This window comes from Saimiri boliviensis, assembly GCF_048565385.1.
Source record: "Saimiri boliviensis isolate mSaiBol1 chromosome 19 unlocalized genomic scaffold, mSaiBol1.pri SUPER_19_unloc_1, whole genome shotgun sequence".
Lineage (NCBI taxonomy): Eukaryota > Metazoa > Chordata > Mammalia > Primates > Cebidae > Saimiri > Saimiri boliviensis.
In genome coordinates, this window is record NW_027412502.1 from 2,152,082 (window position 1) to 2,176,127 (window position 24,046).

General features: G+C 39.1%; 1 long non-coding RNA gene and 1 other non-coding gene across 3 annotated transcripts in view; both read left to right on the plus strand.

Annotated features, from left to right (window-relative positions):
- LOC141583197 (uncharacterized) overlaps positions 1-24,046 on the plus strand; it is a 776,849-nt gene that overhangs the window by 394,272 nt on the left and 358,531 nt on the right. The window lies entirely within an intron of this gene.
- On the plus strand, positions 19,813-19,919 carry LOC141583224 (U6 spliceosomal RNA). Its single transcript, XR_012515917.1, has one exon. It is a non-coding gene; the product is annotated as a U6 spliceosomal RNA (small nuclear RNA).

A 24,046-nucleotide genomic window follows, 5' to 3' on the forward strand; every position in this document is an offset into this window, starting at 1 on the left:
GTTGGACATCCACTCAGAAACCCAATTACAAAGACGGTAAATACAAAGACCACAGATGGATAAATTTATATCAAAGGGAAGAAAACAGCCAAAAAAGGCTGAGAATACCCAAGATCAGAACGCCTCTCCCTCAGCAGGGGATCCCAGTTCCTCATCAGCAACGGAACAAGGCTTGATGGAGAACGAGTGTGTTCCAATTACAGAAGCAGGCTTCAAAATGTGGATAATGAGAAACTTCTGTGAATTAAAAGAACTTGTTCTAACTCAATCTAAAGAAACAAAGAACTTTAAAAAAAGGTTTGATGAAATCTTAACAAGAATACACAATTTAGAGAGGAATATAAGTGAATTGATGGAGCTGAAAAACACAATATGAGAACTACGTGAAGTATGCACAAGTTTTAACAGCCGAATTGATCAAGCAGAAGAAAGGATATCAGAGGTCGAAGACCAACTCAATGAAATAAAACAAGAAGACAAGATTAGAGTAAAAAGGATAAAGTCAAAGGAGCAATGTCTTCAAGAATTATGAGACTATGTGAAAAGACCTAATCTACGCTTGATAGGTGTACCTGAATGTGACGAAGAGAATGAATCCAAGCTGGAAAATATGCTTCAGGATATTATTCAGGAAAATTTTTCCAACCTAGTAAGGCAGGATAATATTCAACTCCAGGTAATACAGAGAACACCACAAAGATATTCCTCGAGAAGAGCAACTCCAAGGCACATAATCATCAGGTTCACCAGGGTTGAAATGAAGGAGAAAATACTAAGGGCAGCCAGAGAGAAAGGTCAGGTTACCCACAAAGGGAAGCCTATCAGACTTACAGCAGATCTCTCAGCAGAAACCCTATAAGCCGGAAGAGAGTGGGGACCAATATTCAACATCCTTAAAGAAAAGAACTTTCAACCAAGAATTTCACATCCAGCCAACCTAAGCTTCATAAGTGAAGGAAAAATAAAGTTTTTTCTGAATAAACAAGGCACTCAGAGATTTCATCACCACTAGACCTGCTTTACAAGAGCTTCTGAAAGAACCACTACACATAGAAAGGAACAAACAGTATCAGCCTTTCTAAAAAATACTAAAAAGAGCATCAATAAAATGAAGAATTTACATCAACTAATGAGCAAAATAGCCAGCTAATATTAAATGACAGTATTAAACTCACATATGTCATTATTAATTCTAAATTTAAATCGACTAAATCCCCCAATCCAAAGACAGACAGCCAATTTGAACAGAAAACTAAAACCCATCAGTATGCTGCATCCAGACCCATCTCACATTCAAGGATACACAAAGACTCAAAACAAGGGATGGAGAAAGATTTACCAACCAAACAGAGAGCAAAAATAAATAAATAAAAAGCAGAAGTTAAAATTTTTGCCCCTGACAAAATAGTCGTTAAAGCAACAAAGATCAAAAGAAGCAAAGAAGGACATTATACAATGATAAAAGGATCAATGCAACAACAAGAAGAGCTAAAGATCCTAAATATATACGCACCCAATAAAGGAATACCCAGACATACAAGACTAATAAAGAGACTTAGACTCCCACACAATAATAGTGGGAGACTTCAACATTATTATTAGACACATCAATGAGACAGAAAATTAACAACGATATCCAGGACTTGAACTCAGATCTGGAACACGTAAGCATAATTAACATTTATAGAACTCTTCACTTTAAATACACAAAATATACACTCTTATCAGTACCACATCATATCAACTTACAAGTTTAAACGAAATGTTGGTTGGCTCCTTGTTTGTTATTCTGTTCCCTCATTTTCTTTTATGTCTCCATTATAGGACAATTGTAGGCATACCCATATTTAGATTGCATTCTAGCCTGGACAATAAAGCAATACCCCCATCCTCTCTCCCTCTTCCTCTTTCTCATTCTTCCTCTTCTTTATGCTTTTTCTAAAAAAAAAAAAAAAAATTACACAAAGTAGCTGGGCGCGGTGGCTCAAGCCTGTAACCCCAGCACTTTGGGAGGCCGAGGCGGGTGGATCACGAGAAAAAAAAAAAAAAAAAAAAGCAGATTTCTTATTCTTATTATTATTATGCTTTAAATTCTGTGGTACATGTGCATGTTTGTTACATAGGTATACACATACCGTGGGGGCTTCTTGCACCCATCAACCCATGATCTACCTTAGGTATTTCTCCTAATGCTATTCCTCCACTAGGCCCAACCGCAACAGGCCCTGGTGTGTGATATTTTCCTCCCTGTGTCTATGTACTCTCATTGTTCAACTCCCACTTATGAGTGAGAACATGTGGTGTTTTGTTTTCTGTTCTTGTGTCAGTTTGCTGAGAATGATGGTTTCTAGCTTCATCCATGTCCCTGAGAAGGACACAAACTCATCCTTTTTCATGACTCTATAATATTTCATGGTGTATATGTGCCACATTTTCTTTATCCAGTTTATTATTGATGGACATTTGGGTTGGTTCCAAGTTTTTGCTGTTGTGAACAGTGCCACAGTAAACATACATGTGCATATGTCTTTGTGGTAGAATGATTTATAATCCTGTGGTTATATACCCAGTAATGGGATTGCTGGGTCCAATGGCATTTCTATTTCTAGATTGTTGAGGAATCACCACACTGTCTTCCACAATGGTTGAACTAATTTACACTCCCACCAACAGTGTAAATGAGTTCCTATATCTCTACATCCTCTCCAGCATCTGTTGTTTTCTGACGTTTAAAATTATTGTTTTTTTGAAATGACAAATGATGATGAACTTTTCATTATATGTTTGTTGGCTTCATAAATGTCTTCTTTAGAGGAGTGTCTGTTTATATTCTTTGCCTACTTTTTGATGGAGTTGGTTTTTTTCTGGTAAACTTAAGTTCTTTATAGATTCTGCATATTAGTCCTTTGTCAGATGGATAGATTGCAAAAATTTTCTCCCACTCTGTGGGTTGCCCATTCACTTCGATGATAGTTGTGTTTTGTTTCATTTTAGTTTTCTGTGAAGAAGTTTTTAGTTTATTTAGATCTCATTTGTCAATTTTGACATTTGTTGCCTTTGCTTTTGGTGTTTTAGTCATGAAGTCTTTGCCTATGCCTATGTTCTGAATGGTATTGCCTAGGTTTTTTTCTAGGGTTTTTATCATTTTAGGTCTTCACTTTTAGTCTTTTATCCATCTTGTGTTAATTTTTGTATAAGGTGTAAGTAAGGGGTCCAGTTTCAGTTTTCTGCATATGGCTACCCAGTTTTCCCAACACCTTTTATTAAATAGGTAATCCATTCCCGATTGTTTTTTTGGTCTAGTTTGTCAAAGTTCAGATGGTTGTAGATGTGTGGCATTATTTTTGAGGGCTCTGTCCCATTCGATTGCTCTATATATCTGTGTTGGTTCCAGTACCATGCTGTTTTGGTTACTGTAGTTTGGTAGTATAGTTTGAAGTCAGGTAGCATGATGTCTCCAGTGATGTCCTATTTGCTTTGCTATGCGGGCTCTTTTTTCATCCCATATGAAATTAAAGGCAGTTTTTGGCAATTCTGTAAAGAAAGTCACTGGTAGCTTGATGGGAATAGCATTGAATCTATGAATTAGTTTGAACCATGGGGCTATTTTTATAATGCTGATTTTTTTGTATCCATGAGCATGGATTTTTAAAATGTGTTTGTGACCTCTCTTATTTCTTTGAGCAATGGTTTGTAGTTCTCCTTTAAGAAGAACTTTGAGTATGGACCCAGGAAGGACAAGGCAGCGGTCTTGGTTCTCCGTGAGTCCATGCTTAATGTTGAACTTATATTCTTTTAAATACCAGCTGTTTCTCCAATTTAAGTTCATAGTAGTTGTAACTGATGGGTTGCCATAGGTTGTAGCTTGACTTATACCATGGAATTCATTCAAATTGCATATATAAACAGTTTCAGTATTGGCTGATTTAGAATGACAGTCTGACAAAATGTTTTCTTGGTATTCAATTAAGTTTTCTTCTACTTGGGTAGGAGTTTTAAAAACAAGTAAGACTTTTCATTAAAATTCCAGGAAATCTTACACAGTCCTTAAACTATTTGGGATTATTTGACAAATGATGTGATTCTAAAGTTTCCAGAAATCAGTATTCAAGAGCTCTTTTTCATGGTCTTTCCATTATTTCAGGAACCTTCTAAAAGACACCATATTCTAGGACATTTTGTGCTTGTGAAGTTTTCAGAAACTGCATCAGTATTAAGCAGTTAAATGTGGAAATGATGTTAAATAGTTATAGTTACATGATTGACAAGAAAATTTGTTCATTTCTGTGGTCTACAGTTTATCATGGAAGCAATATAATTAATAGCATATACTTTGACGTATTACAATTTTAGGAATTTCATACCATTTTCAAACGTATATGAACATTGATTACAATATAATCTGAAAAAGGTAAAATATTTCTTATTTTGACAGTGCTCCTTATGTAAAAATATGTCAAGTAATTCCGTATATTTCTCTTTTCGATTTTTCAGTGCCCTCTTTTGCATTCCAAATTAAGAAGTCAAAAAGACTTAAATTTGAAGATAAAATTGGATTTGGGGAAGTGTATCAAATATATTAATATTGATATAAATATACTAAAGGCCTAAAACACTTGATATAAAATGGAATGCCAGGTCACAGTAAGTCATTCATTTAACCAAAATGGTAACTCAAAAAATGTTTAAAGGCAAAAGCCTTTACTCATTGATAGAAGACTCAGTTTTTCAAGCAATGTGCGTCTTTCCCTTCTTTTTCCTGTAATTTGTTTGAGGAGAGACAGAAATATTTTTTATTCTTTAATATTATGTTAAAATCATATTCAAGAAAGAAAGCCAAATTTCTCTCTTGCATTAGTGTACTGTTAATGTCAACTCAAATTTTTAATAAAACCTTAAAGATGAATTCATCCAGTCTTCATCAGTTTGACTATAAGTTGAAATTCTTATAAGCTTTTGATAACCTTTTACAAATTTGTATTAAACAAAGCTAGTGCTCTAAGAAAACCCTGTTGTGTTTTTATTCCAATGTTCAATTTATGGAAAAACTGAACAATACTCCTTTAAATTTAGCCAGTGTGTTCCCACGGTGTTTCTTTTACAAGATGACTAGTTCACAAACCTTCCACAACTTGCTCAAACCTTTAGCTTCATTCTATTTAAGTCAAAACACTTTTTAACCTTCTGTACTAAGCAAAATTTACATTCTAATGTCTTATAATGTTTTACTGAAAGCACATTTCATTTTTTCCACAAAGCTTCCATGTAAAAGTTTTTCATTAGTTTCAATTACATGTTACTATGTTAGCTCTTAGCAATTTTTTTTTTTTTTTTTTTTTTTTTTTTTTGTGAAACACCTGGCAGGTAAGTGATTTTAATTTTGTACTAAGTATGAAGCCTAGGACACCAGACACAAGTGCATGTAAAGTCTGACTTTTTAAAGCATAGCCAGGGAGCACGGCTAACTCCACATGTTCCCAGACCTTACCTAGAATCTAGTGACTCCAAAGCAGGTAAGTTGAGCAAATTTTAAAAGTCGAAAAAAGCAGTGTATTACTTTAAAGCATTTTACAAACCTAATATCTGACCTGCCTAATTTAGAGCTAATGTCGTTATTTTACCAATAAACTTTAAACCTGTCTTTATTTCTCAAATATTACTAAAGTCATGCGAAGTAAAAGGTACTAGAGTTCTTATTCTTCTGAAAGAATTAATTTGATTTAAACATTTATTATTTTAAAGCCAATTATAGTCCTTTTTTATTTATATACATCACCCACAACACAGAAAAATACACAGAATAGATCCAGTAGTCGTAAGATTTTTCATTTGCCAGTTTTTGGTTTTCTTTTTTCCTTTTTTTTTTTTTACATTGAACTGATGATATTCATATACATAGATTGCCATCAAATGTTTCAATTTAACAGGAGATTATAGAACACACTGTAACAGTATTCTAATTTGAAGAAAATATATATTTAGGTAAGGATTCATAGCATTTATCTTTTATATCACTTTTAATTTAGCATTTGTGTACTGTAACATTTCTATATATAATATTTTATGTATGTTACTCATATTTGTAAAGATTACACATATCTCAGAGGTGAAGACTGTAAATATTAAATGTATTCATTCTCCTATCTTCTGAAGCACTTAAGTCAGAGGAACTAAATTATTCATTCTAATTTGACAACTCACTATCTTGTAACATATTATAATGCTTAGAAGAGCTCAGTAAAACAAAGCTCTAGTTACCTTGAAATTGTTTGTTTTTAATACTTCATTAGGAAGTAAATTCCAGTTCAAATTTTTTAAATTATGCCCCTTGTTCTTCCATGTCTTTCCAACATAGGATTAGAAAGACTTTCTTTATAAGACGAGACTCAGGGAATTAGTACCCAATGTTGAAATTGGCTCTCAGGAAAGCTTCCAGAGAGGAAGTCTTCTAGTTGGGGACTGATAATCCTCATTTTTATTACTGTACACTGTTACTTTCCTGAAAGTAAGGGAGAATCCTTGGGGATTGTGATCTATCTCTCTTCACTTTTCCTGATTTCCCTTCCCATGGTCAGGAATTTTTTTTAAATTTTTTTTAATTTTTTTTTAATTTTTTTTTTGTAATTAAGTTCTGAAGTGCATGTGCAGATCTTGCAGGATTGATGCATAGGTAAACACATGTCATGGTGGTTTGCTGCCTGCATCCCCCCATCACCTACATGAGGCACTTCTCCCAATGTTCTTGTGCTGTGTTTTTCAGCTCCGTGAAGTCATTTATGTTCTTCTCTAAGCTGATTATTCTAGTTAGCATTTCATCTAACCTTTTTTCAAGGTTTTTAGCTTCTTTGCATTAGGTTAGAACATGTTCCTTTATCTCAGAGAAGTTTGTTATTACACATCTTCTGAAGCCTGCTTCTGTCAATTCATCAAATTCATTCTCCATCCAGTTTTGTTCCCTTGCTGGTTAGGAGTTGTGATCCCTTGGAGGAGGAGAGTCATTCTGGTCTGTGGCGATTTCATTTTTTGTGTGTTTTTTTCTTCCATACTTTGTGGATTTTTCTACATTTGGTCTTTGAAGTTTGTGACTTTTGGATGGGATCTCTGAGTGGACATGCCTTCTGTTGATGTTGAAGCTACTTCTTTCTCTCTTTTTTTTTTTTTTTTTTTTTTTTTTTTTTTTTTTTTTTTTCAGTTTTTCTTCCAACAGGCCTCTCTGCTATAGAACTACTGGCGGTCCACTGGAGAGTGTGTTTGCCTGGGAATCCCCTGTGGTGCTGCAGAACAGCAAAGATTGCTGCCTGTTCTTTCCTCTTGTAGCTTCATCCCAGAAGGGTACCCACCAGATATCAGCCAGAGCTCTCCTCTATGAGGTATCTTTTTGGATATATGGGGGTCAGTGTGTCACTTGAGGAGTCAGTCTCTCCCTTATCTGAGCTCAAGTGTTGGGCTGGGAGCTTCATTGCTCCGTTGAAAGCTGCTGGGCAGGGACGTTTAAATCTGCTGCAGCAGAACTCACAGTTACCCCTTTCCCAGGTGCTCTGTTCATGGAAGGTGATGTTTTATTTGTAAGTCTCTGATGTGCTGCTGCCTTTTTGTGTCAGAGGTGTCCTGCTCAGCAAGGAGGGAGCCTAGTCGCAATCTGCCTGTAGAGGCACTGCTGAGCTGCTGTGGGCTCAGTCCAGCTGCTGTGTAAACTTTGCTTCTGTTTACACAGGTAAGGTTAGAACTGCCTCGGCATCGGCGGATGCCCTTTCCCCCACTGAGCTCCATCATCCCGGGTTGAGCTCAAACTGTTCTGCTGACTGCAAAACTGTCATGCCAGTGGGCTTCAGTTGGCTGGTCTTTGTTGTGGGACACCTGCCACTCAAGGTCACTTGGCTCCCTGCCTTCAGCTCCCCTTTTTTCTGGGGAGTGGGAGGCTCTGTCTTGCAGGCGTTCCAGGTGCCAGCCAAAACGGCCACTGAGATTTGTGCTTAAAATTCATGTCACTGGCTGAAGTGGCCTCTCAGATTCGTGCTGGTCAGCCACAGCGCTTGTTGGCCCAGCTAAAATCTCCTGGTGTGGGATATAAAGACCATGGGAGAAGTGCAGTATCTGAACTGAAGTGCAGGAGTGGCTTTAGAAGTTCCCCAATGGCCTCTGTTGGGTAGGAGGGACATCCTCCAGCCAGTTGCACTTCCCAGGTGAGTCAGTGCTCCACCCTGCCTCAGTTTGCCCCCCTTAGGCTATGCCCACTGTGCAAGCAGTTCCATTGAGGTGAACCTGGTACCTCGGTTGGAAATGCCGAGGTCACTTGCCTTCTGCATTGTTCTCACTGGGAACTGTGCTCCAGAGCAGTTCCTATTCTGCCATCTTGGCAGAAGTATGGAAGCTTCTAAAGAAGCTTTAAGTGCTAGTAAATATAGATTAAATGAATGAATGATAGATAAGCAAAAGAATTCGAGAAAGAAGGCAGAAGGAAAAAGGAAGCAGAGCCAGAAGAAAATGGAGGAGACCAGTGTGGGGGCGGGGGGAGGAGAAGAGAGAGAACTAATGGCTGTCATAATTTTATTTTAAAAACATTATCTACAATAATTAATATCACCCAATAGAAAAGTGTTATTTAAGGGGAACACTCAACCCATCAGCAATGAAAAGCAGCTAGTTCACTGAAATTGATATTCCATATCATCATCTAAGTCAAATATATTTTATTAATAATATTTGATTGATGAGAGAAGTAGCTTTTCTGTTTCTATTTTGGAGAGATAATCAAAACAAATGCCAGTGTTTACTATCCTTTCAAGCCATGTCCTCATATGTTTTAATTTTAGTGGGATAAGGGAAAAATGACTGTGGATAGTGACATTCCTCATTACTGTGACAACAGTCTCTCAAAGTTCTCACAGCACAATAATATAGTTTTACAGACCCATTTATCAAATACTTTCACCCGAAATTGAGAAAATATTTAAGGAGAATGAAAACAACTGGTGATTCTATTCTCATCATTTTTTAAGAATTTTTTTTAAATTTTACTTTAAGTGCATAGTATATCTGGCATTTCTCCCCAAGTTATCCTTCCGCACCCTCCACTCCCTCGCCACCCTCCACTGTCCCTCTCCTAACCCCCACAACTGCCCCCAGTGTGTGACGCTTTTCTCCCTGAGTTCACGTGTTCTCATTGTTCCACACCCACCTATGAGTGAGAACATGTGGTGTTTGGCTTTCTGTTCTTGTGTCAGTTTCCTGAGAATGATGGTTTCCAGATTCATCCAAGTTCCTGTGAAGGACACGAACTCATCGTTTTTTATGGCTGCTTACTATTCCATGGTGTATAAGTACCACATTTTCTTTGTCCAGTCTATCATTGATGGGCATTTGGGTTGGTTCCAGGTCTTTGCTATTGTACACAGAACTGCAATGAACATATGTGTGCATGTGTCTTTATAGTAGAACAATTTATAGTTCTTTAGGTATATACCCAATAATGGGATTGCTGGGTAAAATGGAATTTCTATTTCTAGATCCTTGAGAAATCGCCAGACTGCCTTCAACAATGGTTGAACTAATTTACACTCCCCCAACTGTGTAAGAGTGTTCCTATTTGTCCACATTCTCTCCAGTATCTGTTGTCTCTAGATTTTTTTGATGATCGTCATTCTAAATGGCATGAGATGATATCTCAATGTGGTTTTAGTTTGCATTTCTGAAATGACCACTGATGATGAGCATTTTTTCATGTTTCTTGGCCTCATATATGTCTTCTTTTGAAAAGTGTCTGCTCATATCCCTTTCCCACTTTTACATGGGGTTGTTTGTTTTTTTTCTTGTACATCTATTTTAGTTCCTTGTAGATTCTGAATATTAGCCCTTTGTCAGATGGGTAGATCACAAACATTTTTTCCCATTCTCTTGGTTGCTGATTCACTCTAATGGTGATCCTTTTGCTGTACAGAAGCTGTGGAGGTTAATTAGATCACATCTGTCTATCTTGGCTTTTATTGCTATTGCTTTTGGTGTTTTAGTTAGGAAGTCCATGCCTATGCCTATGTCCTGTATGGTTTTGCCTACATTTTCTTCTAGAGTTTTTATGGTGTTAGGTTTTATGTTTAAATATTTGATCCATCTGGAGTTAATTTCAGAGTAAGGTGACAGGTAGGGGTCCAGTTTCTGCTTTCAGCATATTGCTAGCAAGTTTTCCGGACACACTTTACGAAACATGGAGTCCTTTCCTCATTGGTTGTTTTGCCAGGTTTGTCAAAGATCAGATGGTTGTAGATGTGTGGTGTTTTTTCTGGGGTCTCTATTTTGTTCCATTGGTCTATGTCTCTGTTTTGGTACCAGTACCATGCTGTTTTGATACCAGTACCATGCTGTTTTGATTACTATAGCCTTGTAGTATAGTTTGAAGTCTGGCAATGTGATGTCCCTGGCTTTGTTCTTTCTGCTTAGAATTGTCTTGGCTATGTGGGATCTCTTGTGATTCTATATGAAGTAGAAAGTGTTTCTTTTTTTTTCAGTTCTGTGAAGAAGTTCATTGGTAGCTTGATGGGGATAGCATGGAATCTATAATTACTTTGGGCAGTATGGCCATTTTCATGATACTGATTCTTCCTAACCCTGAGCATGGAATATTTCTCCATCTGTTTGTGTCCTCTGTTATTTTGTTGAGCAGTGGTTTGTAGGTCTCCTTGAAGAGGTCCTTTACATCCTTTTTTAGTTATATTCCTTGGTATTTTATTCTCTTTGTAGCAGTTGTGAATGGGAGTTTACTCTTAATTTGGCTCTCTGTTTGTCTGTTGGTATATAGGAATGCCTGTGACTTCTACACAATTATTTTGTATCCTGAGACTTTGCTGAAGTTGCTTATCAGTTTCAGAAGATTTTGGACTGAGACGATGGTCTTCTAAATATACAATCATGTCATCTGCAAATAGAGACACTATGACTTCCTTATTTCATAATCGATTACCCTGTATTTCTATTTCTTGGCTGATTGCTCTGGCTAGAACATCCAATAATATGTTGAATAGGAGTGGTGAGAGAGGGCATCCTTGTCCAGTGCCTGATTTCAAAGGAATTCTTCCAGCTTTTGCCCGTTCAGTATGATATTGAACTGAACAAGCTGTAGGCTTGTCATACATAGCTTTTATCATTTTATGCTAAATTCCGCCAGTACCTAGTTTATTGAGAGTTTTTACCATGAAGCGCTGTTGAATTTTATCAAAGACCTTCTCTGCATCTATTGAGATAATCATGTGGTTTTGCACTTTGGTTCCTTTATGTGATGGACTACATTTATGGATTTGCATATGTTTAACCAGTCTTGCATTCCTAGGGTGAAGCCTACTTGTTCGTGACAGATAAGCTTCTAGATGTGCTGTTGCAGTCAGTTTGCCAGTATTTTATTGAAGATTTTTTCATCGATATTCATCATGGAGATTGGGCTGAAGTTTTCTTTTTTAGTTGAGTCTCTGCCCGGTTTTGGTATCAGGATGATGTTGGTCTCACAAAATGAGTTAGGGAGGATTCTCTCTCTTCGTATGGATTGATAGTTTCAGAAGGAATGAAACCAGCTTCTTTTTGTATTTCTGGTAGAATTCATCTGTGAACCCTCTGGACCTGGACTTTGTTTGGTTGGTAGGCTATTGATTCCTGCCTCTACTTCAGCCCTTGTTATTGATCTACTCAGGGTTTCAACTTCCTCCTGGTTTCGTCTTGGTAGAGTACAAATGTTGAGGAATTTATTCATTTCATCCAGGTTTACTGGTTTATATGCATAAAGTTATTTGTAGGAATCTCTGAGTGTAGTTTGTATTTCTGTGGAGTCAGTGATGATATCCCCTTTATCGTTTTCTATTGCATCTATTTCATTCTTCTCCCTTTTCTTTTTTATTAATCTGGCTAGGGCTCTGTCTATTTTGTTGATCTCTTCAAAAAATCTGCTCCTGGACTTATTGATTTTATGAAGGGCTTTTTGTGTCTCTGTCTCCTTCAGTTCTGTTCTGATCTTAGTTAATTCTTGTCTTCTGCTAGCTTTTGAGATTTTCTTGACCTTTCTCCTCTAGCTCTTTCAATTTTTACAATAGAGTGTCAATTTTAGATCTTTCCTTGCTTCTCTAGTTGGCATTTATTACTATAAATTGCCTTCTCGACACTGCTTTAAAAGTGTCCCGGAGATTCTGGCACGTTGTGTCTTTGTTCTCATTTGTTTCAAAGAACATCTTTATTTCTGCCTTCATTTCATTGTTTATCCAGTCGATATTCAGAAGCCAGTTGTTCTATTTTCATGAAGTTCTGCAGTTCTGAGTTAGTTTCTTAATTCTGAGTTCTAATTTGATTGCATATGGTCTGAGAGACGGTTATGATTTCATTTGTTTTGCATTTACTTAGGAGTGATTTATTTTAAATTATGTGGTCAGTTTTAGAGTAGGTGCTGTGTGGTGCTGATCAGAATGTATATTCTATGGATTTGGGTTGGATATTTCTGTAGATGTCTATTAGGTCTGCTTGGTCCAGATCTGAGTTCATGTCCTGGACCTCCTTCTTAATTTTCTGTCTCAATGATATGTCTAACAGTGACAATGGACTGTTAAAGTATCCCATTATTATTATGTGGGAGTCTAAGTCTCTTTGTAAGTCATTAAGGACTTGCATTATGTTCCTCGGTGCTACCCTGGTGCTCCTGTATTGAGTGCATAAATATTTAGGATCGTTAGCTCTTCTTGTTGCATTGATCCTTTTACCTTTATGTAATGCCCTTCTTTGTGTCTTTTGATCTTTGTTGTTTTAAAGTCCATTTTATCAGAGACTAGGATTGCAGCTCCTGCTTTTTATTTGCTCTCAATTTGCTTGACACGTCTTTCTGCATCCCTTTATTTTTAGCCTACATGTGTCCTTGCACAAGTGATGGGTTTCCTGAATACAGCACACTGATGGGTTTTGACATTTTATGCAATCAGATGGTCTATGTCTTTTAATTGGGTCATTTAGTCCACTTACATTTAAGGATAATTTTGTTATGTGTGAATTGGATACTGCCATTTTGACGCTAGCAGGCTGTTTTGTCCTTTAGTTGACACATTGTCTTCATTGTGTCGATGGTCTTTACCATTTGGTACATTTTTGGAGTGGCTGTTACTGATTGTTCCTTTCCTTGATTAGTGCTCCTTTCAGGAGCTCTCGTAAGGCAGGCCTGGTGGTGAGAAAATCTCTCAGTAATTGCTTGTCCATAAAGGATTTTCTTTCTCCTTCGAATGTGAAGCTTAATTTGGTTGGATATTAAATTCTAGGTTGACAGTTCTTTTCTCTAAGGATGTTGAATATTGGCCCCCACTCTCTTCTGGCTTGTAGGTTTTGTGTGGAGAGATCCACTGTGAGTCTGGTAGGCTTCCCTTTGAGGGTAACCCGACTTTCTCTTTTGCTGCCCTCAGCATTTTTTCCTGCATTTCGACCCTGGTGAATCTGACGATTATGTGTCTTGGGGTTGCTGTTCTTGAGGTATATCTTTGTGGTGTTCTCCATACTTCCTGGACTTGAATAGTGGCCTGCCTTGCTGGGTTGGGGAAGTTCTCCTGGATAATATCCTGAAGAGTGTTTTCCAGCTTGCATTCATTCTTTCTGTACACTGAGGTGTGCCTATCAAACGTAGATGAGGTCTTTTCACATAATCCCATATTTCTTGGAGGCTTTGTTCATTTCTTTTCACTCTTTCCTCTCTATTCTTGCCTTCTTATTTTACTTCATTGCATTGATTTTCAATCTCTGATACTTTTTCTTCTGCTTGGTCAGTTCTGCCTTTGAAACTTGTGTATGCTTCATGAAGTTGTTGTGGTGTGTTTTTCAGCTCCATCAAGTCGTTTCTATTCTTCTCTAATCTATTTATTCTAATCAGTATATCATCTAACCTTTTTTCTAGGTTCTTAGTTTCTTTACATTGGGTTAGCACGCGTTCTTTTAGCTCTGAGAAGTTTGTTATTACCCACCTTCTGAAGCCGATTTCTGTCAATTCATCAGATTCATTCTCCATCTATCTTTGATCCTTAGCTGGTGAGGAGTTATGATCCCTTAAATGAGAAGAAGTCTTCTGGTTTTTGGTGTTTTCTTCCTTTTTGCGCTGGTTTCTTCCCATCTTAGTGGCTTTATCTACCTGTGGTCTTTGTACTTGGTGACTTTCAGGTGGGCTCTCTAAATGGATGCCCTTTTTATTGATGTTGAAGCTATTTCTTTCCACTTAGTTTTCCTACTAACAGTCAGGCCCCTCTGCTGCAGGATCACTGGAGGTGCTGTCAAGATCCCACTCACCTGGAGATCACCCATGGGGCTGCAGAACAGCAAGGGTTGCTGCCAGTTTCTGCCTCCGCTATCCTCACACCAGAATGGTATCCACCAGATGTTGGCCTGAGCTTTCCTTTATGAGGTGTCTTTTTGTGTATATGGGGCTCAGAGAATTGCTTGAGGAGACATTCTGTCCCTTATAAGAGCTCAAGTGCTGTGCTGGGAGTTCTGTTGTTTTGTACAGTGCTGCTGAGCTGGTACCTTTAACTCTGCTGCAGCTGAACTCATAATCTGCTGTTTTCCCAGGTGCTCTGTCCTAGGAAGGTCAGCCTTATTTATAAGTTCCTGCCATGCTGCTGCCTTTTTTCTTAGATGCCCTGCCTGGCACAAAGTAGTCTGCATTGGTAGTGGCAGACTGCCTTGGTATTGGGGGATGCCCTTCCCCCCACGAAGTTGGGCCATCCCAGTTCCAGCTGCGCTTTTTGTGAAACTCTTAATCCAGAGTGTTTCAGATTTCTTGTCTCGTGGGTGTGGTACCCATCAAGCCAGATCACATCACCTGGTTTCCTGTCTCAGCCCCCTCCCTTTCAGTTGAATGGACAGCTCTGTCTCCCAGGCATTCCAGGCACCAGTTGAAATGGCCACCCAAACTTTTGTGAGTTTCTTTGTCCTGATGCATCCCTGGCTGAAACTGCTGAAATGAAAACTCATGGCACTTTTATGCTCAGGAATCTCCTGGTCTGTTGGCAGTGAAAACTTCTTTGGAAATGTAGTGAGCACTCACTCTCTGCACTGTTCTTGCTGGTAACTACATTCCGAAGATGTTCTTATTCAGGCATCTTGGATCTTCCTTAATCTCATGATTTCTAAGAAAAACTCTATAAGTCCTATCTTATTTATTATTAATATTTTGAATTAAAGGTTTCTTTTGTATTATGTGTTTACAGCACAGACGTAACGGTGATTTTCTGGAGGATCACTAGAACTAGCATCAGACAACATAGGGAAAATTCTTCACAATATACTATATACATCTGTGTGTATTACACACATGTACAGGTAAATACACACACACACACATATATATACACACCTATATACATACACACACACACAAACACACACACAAACACACACACGTTTATTTTGAAACAGAGTCTCACACAGTCTGTCGCCCAGGTTGGAGTGCAATGGCATGATCTCAGCTCACAGCAACCTCCACCTACTGGTTCACATAATTCTCCTACCTAAACCTTTTGAGTAGCTGGGATTACAGGTGCACACCACCATTCCTGGTTAATTTTTTTATTTTTAGTAGAGACGAAGTTTCCCTATGCTGGCCACACTGGTCTCGAACTTCTGACCTCATGATCCATGCACCTCAGCAGCTAGGATTATAGGTGTGAGCCACTGCGCCCAGCCACATGTAGAAGTGCAGTACTACATAGAACACTGAACATTACATGCTGCTGGGATTACAGGTGTGAGCCACAGTATCCAGCTGCATATATTTTTTTATTTCTCTTTTTAAGAATCCTGATCTTAAATGAGTTCACAGTTGGATGTAGAAGTGCAATGCTTAGATGCAGATGTGTACATATAGGATACAAAACTTAGATTTAAGTTATGAATAAATGTAATTCTTATAACTGACTATAACAGTATTAGAAAAGTCATATATTGATAAAACCTTCTTCGGAAAAAGGAACTTGAAAACTTAGAGGAACTGCTTCTGTCCAAATATATGCATAGCTAAGGCTCTTACAATGGTGTGGTTTATAGGATAGATATCAGAGTGTAAATCCAATTTTTAAAACGTAGTCAAATGTATTAATCTTATATTTTATGCCTATGATTATTTTGTTATTCAGAGAAAGGCTTTTCCAATTCCAAAATTATTTAAAATCCTCTAGTGATTTATTTTTCGTGGTGTTTAAATCAATATTGAAACTTTCTGGAATTTACACTCTATTAGGTTTGAAGTTTTGTTCAACTTTTTTTCAGTTACATATTCACCATGGGAATTCTTTCATTATACAAATATACATCTTATGCTTTAAATTCAGAGGAAATTATGATATGTTATTCTATTGTGTGCTAACGAAAATGTTGCTTTGTTGACTTAGAATTCTCTTAGCCATAAGAAAGAAAAAGATCTCTTGCATGAAAATAGCATGTTCTGGGAAAAAATTGCCATGCTTAGACTGGAACTAGACAAAATTCAACAGCAGAACCTGCTAAGGGAGAAAAATTTTTTTTGGAGGACATTGAAAGTGTGAAAGAAAAGAATGCTAATATTCAAAAGGCTATAAAATTGGATAAGGAAGAATGAACAAAGACAGTATTTAAAGACAGTGGACAGCTTAGCATTTTGACAACGAAGAATAAAATGGTCAGTTCTGAATTGGAAAATGTGAGACACAACTAGGAAACGCTGGAAATGGAAATTCAGTCATGTCCTTGTAGACTGGCTACTGCTCTACATGACTGTGACCAAAGCCAGATAGCAGAAAGAGACTTCTTTCCAGAGAACAAAACCTCAACAGGTTTATTTACAGGAGACAATGAATTCTCATACATCTAACCTGAAAGAGAACAGCAAGATTCTTTCTGAACAATTGTAATGCTTATTGTAAAAATTAACAGCCTAAAAATTCAGCTCCATCACACAAGGTAAACTGTGAAAGAAAAGACAGGACAGGCTGCCATCTTTCCTGTTGGAGGAACTTAATTATTCCAGCCTGTGGGCATTGGAGAGTACAAACCGACCAGGGGCAGAAGAGTTCCCGCAGCACAGCACAGCTGCTTTACCAAATCATGGCCAGACTGGTTCTGTTAGCAGGCACCTGATCCTGTTCCTTCTTTCTGAACAGGACCTCCCACCTGGTGCTTACAGCTACCCTCACAGGTGTTCCCTGGCCTATGGAGATATGAAACATTCCTTAGACAGAGCTCCCACAGAGAAAGGCAGGCCACCATCTTTGTTATTTGGATGACTAGGTTCTGGCCTGAGGGCTTTGTAGAACCCAAGCTGACCAGGGGTGTAAGTGGTAGCTCAGCACAGCAGAGCCACCTTGCAAAAACATGGCCAGACCCTTGTTTAAGTCAATCCCCAACCACATCTTTAGTCACTGGGTACAGCTTTTCAACCAGGGTCTCTGGCTGCCTTCGCTGCTGTTCTCTGGCTGACTGATGTTTCAGGCCTCCTTGAATCAGAGCTTCCAGAGAGAGGACCAGACTGTAATCTTTGTTGTTTGGGCAACTCAGCCATTTCAACCTTGGGACTTCAGAGTGTCTGAGGGAACCAGGGGCTGAAGTGAACCCCCAGCACAGCACAACTGCTCTACAGAAACATGGCCAGACTTTTTTAAAAGCAAGTCTCTGATCTTGTTCCTCCTGACTAGACAAGACTTCTGAACTTGTTTCCAGCCACCTCTCGTAGTTGTGTCCAGATTGGCAACGGGATTGTACCTCAGTGGTACAGAGGTCCCAGAGGAAGAGGCAGGCTATTATCTTTGTCTTTTTGCAGGCTTCGCTAGTGATACCTTGAGTCGCTGGAAGATATGAGGCAATTAGGTACTGGAGTGGACCCCCAGTATACCACAGCAGCCTTATGGGAAGATGGCTGAACCCTTACGTGGGTGCTGGCTTCCATATCTCCTCAATGAGCAGGTCCTCCTGGCTTGGGTCTTTATCCAGGACCCCACTGAAGCCAACAAGCCAGTAGCAACTTGGCAATTTCTTGGACAGAGCTTCACAGATCGACTGAAATCCTCTCTGCAACTGCCTCTGCAGTGGATCTGCCCTTGTTACCTTCAGAATATCAAGAAAGCAAAGACCCTAAGTGCCATATTGACAACTCTAACAAGCTGCAGTTGACCCAAGGAACAAGGCAGTCCATCTCTTGTGGATACCACATACCCCCCACTGCTTATCACTGGACAGGGAACTCTGGCTTGGGCCCATAGAACAGACCCTCTATCCTGGGATGATTACACTAAGTGATGGCTAACTCACATCTCTCTGGGGTAGAGCCCGCAGGAGACAAGCAAAGTGATGGAGCAGGAAGCCAGCTGATGTGAAGCCCAGAGGGCAGGCACAGCTATCTCTCTAGGCTCTACTGGGTCTTATGAGACACTTTATCCCAGCACTTTAGGACTGTGGAGGTCTGATCAGCCACATCTCATGTGAAGATTGCCCAGCAGAGATCACGTATGTGATTTTCCCTATTGATAAAAGGAGACTTGCTTAAAAAAGAAGTCTGGCCACGTTTTTGTAGAGCAGCTGTGCTGTGCTGGGGCCTCACTTTTCAGAGAGTTATCGGAGGCGTGATATCTACTGGGCATTCTTGCACATGAGATGAAGCTGGTCTGACCTCAGCACTCCTTAGTCTGCTTGCCTCTCCCAGGCCCCAGACTGGCCACACCTGCCTACAGGGCACTCTCAGCTGCCCACACCTTTGTTTCTGTGCCAGTGGACCATGCCTGAGCAGTGAAGAGATGCAGCAAAGTGGACCCTTCAGGCACGCACCCGCCTCTACATTGCCTCTCCATACTGAAGCTCTTTATACAAAAACGTCCTACGTCACTTTGCTGGTGTGTGTTTACATGAGTGGATTTTGCTGCACTTGCCCTACCAGCACATGGGAATGTAGCACACACTTTAACCCACACCAACTCCCATTGAAGAAAGAGCCATGGTAGGCAGAGGAACAAAATCACAACCTCTGCCAACACCTTCTCCTTGTGCTAATTCTGTGCACGAAAAGGGAATGCTAATATACGTTGAGTGGTCGTTGCTGCTTAGGGGGTCACAGAGACGGCACCCAGACATGCACAGGCCAGCACCCCAGCCTGAACCAACACTACCTCCAATGCAACAGCACACACAGAAGGGGTATTCTGGCCGCCACCAAGCTGTCTTGCCTCCACCACTTCCACCACTGGGCAAATGCCAACAGGGAAGCAGGCAGGTTTGCATTTGCTAACACTCTGCCACAGCTGCCCCACTTTGCTGCCTTCAGTGCAGTATACTCCAAACTTTGAGGAGCCAGAGAACAAAGTTGAGACCCAATATAAGTTTCCCAGAGTTAAAGCACACAGCCCAGGAATTGAGAGGTGAATTTTGGCCCCCTAAAATCCTCCAAAACCAAAGGCAGCTGCCTGATTCTACTTTAAACCACAATCAAACCCTCAAGATCATCAAATATGATAAAAGAAAAATATCCTGTGCAAAGGTCAGCAACCTCAAAGGTTGAAGGTGAATAAGCTCATAAAGATGAGGAAGAATCAGGGCAAGAACACTGAAACTCAAGAAGTCAGCATGCCTTCTTTCCTCCAGATGATTACATCAACTGTTCAGCCTGTTCAAGTTTTCAGAACTAGCCAGAGGCTGACATGTATGCAATGATACAAGTAGAATTCAGAATGTGGGTAGAAACAAAGTTCACTAAGTGAAAGAAGTATGTCATCATCCAATGCAAGGAGGCCAAAAATCATTGTAAAACATCGCAGGAGCTAACAGGCAATATATCCAGTATAAACAACATTACTGGTGCTCACTTTGGCAGCACATATATTAAAATTGGAATGATTCAGAGAAGATTAGCATGGCCCCTGCTCAAGGAGGACCTAAAAATTCATGAATCATTCCATATTTGTAGAAAGAATCAATATCTTGAAAATGGCCATACTACCCAAAGTAATTTATAGATTCAATGCTGTCCCCCTCAAGCTACCAATGATCTTATTCACAGAACTGGAGGAACACACCTTAAACTTCATATGGAAGCAAAAGAGAGTGTGGATATCCAAGACAATGCTAAGCACAAAGAACAAAGCCAGAGGCATCATGCTACCCGATTTCAAACTATAATACAAAGCTACAGGAATCAAAACAGCATGGTACTGGTACTAAAACAGAGAAATAGAGTAATGGAACAGAACAGAGGTCCTGGTGGCAATGCCACACATATACAACCATCTCATCTTTGATAAACCTGACAAAGACAAGCAATGGGAAAAGGATTTCTTGTTTAATAATTGTTGTTGGGAAAACAGGCTACCAGTGTCCAGAAAGCAGAAACTGGACCTCTTCCTGATACCTTACAGTAGAATTACCTCCAGATGGATTAAAGATCTAGACATAAGACATAATGCCATAAAATTCTAGAAAAAAAATAGGCAAAGCCATTCAGGACATAGGTGTAGGCAAGTACTTCATGACTAAAACACCAAAAGCATTGGCAACAAGTTTACTTCTCCTATATTGCAAAGTTTCTAAATTCTACATCAAAGAGTTCTTTCATCACAGATTCTCTGCATGATAAAATCGTATATTGTGAAAGTGCTTGCCTGCTTACCCTTCTCTTGCCACTTGACCCTTTCAACAATTCTATGAAGCATTTAGAAATGATGTTAATTACAAATGAGGAAAACTAGAAATCAGAGAGCTACAACTTAAGTTTTATGTGACTACTAGGTTGCAGAAGGAGAACTACCACTTGGGATTCCTGGCTCCCAATCCAATGTTTTTTCCATCGTGTTGTGTGGTCTGTTCTGAATCAGATCATTTAGTTCAACAAAAATATTTTCTCCCAACTCAATAAAAATGGTGCTTATTAATCATGAAAAAAAAAAAAAAGGAAAATAGACAAATGGGACCTTATTAAACTCCAGAGCTTATGTACAGCAAAAGAAACCATCATTAGAGTGAACCAGCAACCAGCAGAATGAGAAACAATTTTTGCAATCTACCCATCTGACAAATGGCTGATATACATAATCTACAAAGAAATAAAACAGATTTACGAGGAAAAAAACAAGCAAACCTGTTCAAAAGTGGACAAAGGATATGAACAGACACTTTTGAAAAGAAGATATATATGAGGCCAATAAACATGTGAAAAAATACTCATCATCACTGGTTATTAGAGAAATCAAAATCACATTGAGATATCACCTCATGCCAGTTAGAATGGTGACCATTAAAAAATCTGGAGACAACAGATACCAGAGAGCATGTGGAGAAATAGGAACACTTTTACACTGTTGCTAGGAGTACAAACTAGTTGAACCATTGTGGAAGGCAGTGTGGCACTTGCTCAAGGGCCTGGAAATTGTAATTCCATTTGACCCACCAATCCCATTACTGGGTATATACCCAAAGGATTATAAATCATTCTATTATAAAGAAACATGCACACGTATGTTCACAGTGGCACTGTTTACAATGGCAAAGACCTGAAAATAACCCAAATGTCCAGAGACGATAGACTGGACAAGGAAAATGTGACACACATACACCATGGAATATTATGCAGCCACAAAAAACGATGAGTTTATGTCCTTTGTAGGGACATGAATCAATCTGGAAACCATCATTCTCAGCAAAGTGACAGAAGAAAGAAAATCCAACACTGCATGTTCTCACTCATAGGCAGGTGATGAATAATGATAACAAATGGACACAGGGAGGGGTGCATCACACACTGGGGTCTTTTTGGGGGTGGCCAACAGGGGGACACCAGGGGTTGGAGAGGTCAGGGAGGGATTACCTGAAGAGAAATGCCAGATGTATGTGACTGGATGGAGGCAGGAAACCACATTGCCATATGTGTAGCTATGCAACAATTCTGCATGATCTGCATGTGTACCCTATAACCTGAAGTACAGCTTTTTAAAAAAGAATAAACTGATGTGATAGAGCTGAAAAGCACACTACATGAATTTTTATAATGCAGCCACATGGTAATTGTGTGTGATTGCCTTATAAAAATTTTTGTAATGTGTGTGGGCACCCAAGGGTGCCCTGTAAGCAGGTGTTGCCAGGCTGGGGTCCTGGGAGAGGCAAGCAGACTAAGGAGTGCTGAGGTCAGACCAGCACCATCTCATGTGCAAGACCACCTAGTAGAATAGATCAAGCAAAGGTAAGAGTCTCAGAGCTTGAAAATTGGCTTTCTGAAAGAAAAGAGGCAAGAATGGGGGAAAAGAATGAAAAGGAATGAACAAAACCTTTGAGAAATAAAGTATTATGTAAAAAGGTGAAATATATGCCATATTAATGTACCTGAAAGAGATGACAAAAATGTAACCAAATTGGAAAACATATTTCAGAATATCATTCATCAGAATTTCCCCAACCTAGCCAGGCAGAACAACATTGAATTCAGGAAATCTAGAGAACCTCAGATATGCCACAAGAAGAACATCTCTAAGACACATAATCATCAGGTTTTCCAAGATCAAAATGAAATAAAACTTGTCAAAGGCAGCTAGCGAGAAAGACAAGGTCACCTACAAAAGGAATCCCATCAGACTAACAGTGAACTGCTCAGCTGAAACCCCACAAGCCAGAAGAGATATTCAACTACTTAAAGAAAAAAATTTCAACCTGGAATTTCAAGTCCAGCAAAACTAAGTGTCATAAGTGAAGGAGAAATAAGATCATTTTCAGGCAAGCAAATGCTGAGGGAATTCATTACCAGCAGATCTATCTTACAAGAGCTCCTGAAAGTAGAATTTAATATGGAAAGAAAAGATCATCACCAGCCACTACAAAAATGCACTGAATTACACAGACCAGTGATGCTAAAAAAACAAACCACGTACACAAGTCTGTGAAGTTATCAATTAGGAGCGTGATGACAGGATCAAATACTTACATATCATTGCTAACTTTAAATGTAAATGGGCTAAATGCTCCAAGTGAAAGACATAGGGCGACAAGATAGATAAAGAGCCAAGACTCATTTGATTATGCTGTCTTTAAGAGACCCATCTCAAATGAACTCCCACACATAGGCTCAAAATGAATGGAGAAAAATCCTTCAAGTAAATGGGAAACAGAAAAAAGCAGGTGTTGCAATCCTGGTTTCTGACAAAACAGGCTATACGAATAAAGATAAAAAGAGAAGGGCATGGGCCCGGCGCGGTGGCTCAAGCCTGTAATTCCAGCACTTCGGGAGGCCGAGGCGGGCGGATCATGAGGTCAAGAGTACAAGCCAATCCTGGCCAACATGGTGAAACCCCATCTCTACTAAAAATACAAAAAAAAAAAAAAAATTAACTGAGCGTGGTGGCATGGTCCTGTAGTCCCAGCTACCTGGGAGGATGAGGCAGGAGAATTGCTTGAACCCAGGACACAGAGGTTGCAGTGAGTTGAGATTGCACCACTGCACTCCAGTCTGGTGCCTGGCAACAGAGTGAGACTCTACCTCAGAAGAAAAAAAAAAGAGAAAGAAGGACATTGCCAATGTGGCCCTGACCTTTGATAAATGTTATTATTGCTTGATACCAACCTGGGCTATCCTTATTGTTCAAACCAATATGATAGATAATTTGCTGAGGTTTGGGAGCTTCTGCCCCCTGGAGAGTCCCAGATCTCCCAAAATTTGGTTCAGAGCTAAGGTTGATTTTGCTTTACAGCTCCTTTTGTGAAGTTTTTCTCATTTCCGGTAAGGAAGACAGGTTTTTCTGCTTCCATGATGGTGGAGAGCAGGCACTTCCTTTCTTGAGTCTCAGCTTGCTTCTGACAGGAAACATGAGTGTGAATTTTTTCCTGTTTCTAAGATGGTAGAGAACAGTCATCAGCCTGAGCCTTATTTCCAAGTAAGTGGCTAAATTAGAGATTTGTCTTAAAATTTTTCCTTAATGACCAAAAGTTAAGATTACCAACCACTTAGTTTTAATTTCTCCTTATCATTAAGACACTCAGTAATCATATTTATTGTGCATTTTTTAATTTTGCTTAACTTTTTTTATTTATTTATGTTTGAGATTTTATTTCA